Source organism: Ammodytes marinus (assembly GCF_949987685.1).
Source record: "Ammodytes marinus genome assembly, chromosome: 23".
Classification (NCBI taxonomy): domain Eukaryota; kingdom Metazoa; phylum Chordata; class Actinopteri; order Uranoscopiformes; family Ammodytidae; genus Ammodytes; species Ammodytes marinus.
In genome coordinates, this window is record NC_137227.1 from 19,151,143 (window position 1) to 19,154,881 (window position 3,739).

Here is a 3,739-nt window from a genome sequence, read left to right on the forward strand (position 1 = left end):
TTTTTATTGATTTTATGTAATATTCAAATTTTCTGAGATTTTGAATTTGAGGTTTTCATAAGCTGCAAGCCATAATAATCACAATTATAACAAATAAAGGCTTGAAATATCTCACTTTGAATGTAATGAGTCTATATAATATATTAGTTTCACCATTTAGGTTGAATTACTGAAATAAATTAACTTTTGCACGATATTCAAATTTTTCGAGTTTCACCTGTATTACAGCAAAAAGTATATTGCATTACATTACATTTTATTTAGCTGACGCTTGTATCCAAAGAGACTTCCATTAAGTGCATTCAACCATGAAGGTACAAACTCAGAACAACAAGAATCACGTCAGTACTATAGCTGCAAATAAACCAAACTACAGAGTGCCACACGTATAGTAAGTGCTACATGGAGATGTAACAAGTGCAATTTTTATTTAATTTTTTTTTTTATGTTTCTGTATGTTTATAGCATGCAGTAGGCACACACTTTGGACATACTTTTACTTATTTATTTCATCATAACATTGCGCCTTGAACGTGCCTCTTGTTGTTTTGAATCACACACACACACATACAAACACACACACACGTACACACACACGCACACGCACGCACACGCACACACACACGCACACATACACACACACACACACACACACACACACACACACACACGCACACAAACACACACACACACACACACACACACACACACACACACACACACACACACACACACACACACACACACACACACACACACACTTAATATGCATGATAAAGCGTATATATGTGAGTGTGCTTGTGGTGAATGAAGCCTGCATGTCCTAATTTAGAGATTACCCAGATAACCTGATGCAAGATATGAATTAACACCCACACACACTCTCATACCTAAAAAAATATTTTAACCCTTTCAGAAAACCAGTTAAAATGCTGTAATTTTGTTACAAGAAGTTTCATTAACTATTAATTTACGTTTCAGTTAAATTTCCGATTCAGTACAAACTATATTTTAAATTAAACCATAATCAATATATTTTATACAATCACAAGACAACCCTTAACTTAATGTAGGTCATGCAGTAATATTATTTTGTTTTGTGCATTTTAAGAACAAGTGTATGTGTCTAAATATAATTTAATTTGCAAAGATCAAAGCCGTAAAGGCCGCAAAAATAATTATATTTGTGGGAGTTGAATTTAATTTGATTCAAAATATAAAACATATTAAAGATGCTTAAAATAATACAAATTATGAATCAAAACAGTGGAAACTTGGCTCCAGGTTTAGTCCTTTTATTTAAAGATATAAGAGAGACAATTCATCATTTAAAAATAAGGAATTATATATCAGGTTAATAACACTGCTAGATACAACAATTATATATGTGTTGAAAACATCACATTATCATGAGATTTGAAGCAAGACATTAATGCAGATTTTTTTTGTAAATTACAATAAAACAAGATTTAAAACAAATATAAATTCACGCCACAGACCAGCCCCACCCCATGTGTCGGGGTGCAAAAAAAAAGGAAATAAAGAATTATGAAATGTATTGGTAACTTTTGCCAGCGGTAGCAATATGATATACAGTTATTTTCTAAATAATGTTACAAAAGTGGTTTACATGGTTGAACCAGGACTCAAAAATGGCAAGAGGCAATAAGGCACATACAAATCAAGCAACTGAAATCATAAAAAAATTAAATGGATTAAAATACTCAATAATATATGATAAAAAAAGCATAAAATGTTAATATTTTTTTTATGTAAGAATAACCTTCATCACTGCCTGACTGTCTGTCTCACGGACCACGGGTTAAAATCCAGCCCGGGTCGTTCTCTGCATGTCATTCCCCTCTCTGACACATTTCATCTCTGTCTCTACACACTGTCTAATAAAAAGCATAAAAAAATGCCAAAAAATTATCTCAAGAAAATATAAACACCAAAAAACAACTTGTACATAATCTAAGGGGAAAACTTTTCCCATCAGCATTATTTAATGTATAAATATATATGGATAGATATATTGATTGTATATGTAGATATATATATATTGATTGTATATAGATATGGATATATGCATTGTATAAATATATAAAATATAAAAAATCATAGTATATCAAGTTGTATATATGTATGAATTGTAGATATCAAATTTAGTATCGCCAATTGTATAGATAGATTGTATAAAGATTATAAGGAATACAGGCTAATATGATAAATATAATTTTTTCTTAACTATGGAAAAGGAAATAAAATATTAAATAAGTTTATACTTCTTCCTACTCCTTTTCAGGCATATCATATCAATATATGTAATTTGTTTTCTTTTTTCTTTTTGTGAAGTAATTTAAACATAATTTTTGTTTATTGTATTTTCATGCTTTTCATTTTGTTTTTGTATTGTTTTGATATGTCTGAAATAAATTCAATTCAATTCAATTTAATTTTCAACAAAAAAAAAATGTTAATATTTTTTGATGCAAGAATAACCTTCATCACTGCCTGACTGTCTGTCTCACGGACCACGGGTTAGAATCCAGCCCGGGTCATTCTCTGCATGTCATTCCCCTCTCTGCCCCATTTCATCTCTGTCTCTACAAACTGTCTCATAAAAAGCATTAAAAAAAATGCCAAAAAATTATCTCAAGAAAATATAAACACCAAAAAACTTGTACAGAATTTAAGGGGAAAACTTTTTTTTCATCAGCATTATTTTTCAACAATAATTAAACCTGCTTTGACTTCATACTAAATCATTATGAGATGTAAGTTTCCCTAAAACCACATTCACGTTTTGTTCATTTCCAAAATGTTATAATAATAGTAATAAAAAAGTTAAGAAAGTGGTTTACATGGTTGAACCAGGTCTAAACAATTTAAGGAGGCAGTGAGAGGCAACACATACAAATTAAACAACCGAATTAAGACAAAAATAATATATGAAAAAAACTAAAATGTTAATATTTTTTGATGTGAGAATAACCTTGATCACTGCCTGACTGTCTGTCTCTCATTTTTAAGATGACATTTGAACGAGCTCATATTAAAGGTATAGTTCAGTATTTTTGAAGTGTGGTGGTATGCTGTACTTATGCATAGTTATTCTCTTACCTTATGGAGATGGTGATCAGTCACTATAAGGAGTTTGGGGGAGACGTAGCTTTAGCAGAAGTCAGCATTGTACCGTTGCAGAGGGGGCCAGAGGAAAAACAGCTGCACAAGTTGACGCAGTAATACATGGCCGAACTACACTTGAAAAAAAGAGAAAAAATAAACGTCTGTCTGCCGGTGCAGTGCAGCGTATCAATCCGCAAATCAGCAGTGAAAAAATCCTGAATTTAGTGAACAATTGAACGGATATTTAGTTTTTAGGTAAGCCTTTATATACGTGACAAAAAATAAGTTTTTCTTCTGGCCCCCTCTGCAACAGTACAAGGCTGACTTCTGCTACAGCCACGTCTCCCCCCAAAACATATTAAAATAACCTTGTGATCACCATCTCAATACGGTAACACACTAACTATTATAGTGCCTCATACAACCCCACTTCAACAGTACTGACCTATCCCTTTAAGCCTCCACTCAGTTGGTCTTATAGATCACAGTCAGCACAATAACACATTGAACCCCCAGCAGAACACTGAGCAATACGCATCTCATCGTGTAGAAGTTGGAGTAGACCCCAAAGGGATCTCTGTACATCAGGAGAGTTTTGGCTGTTGGCAGA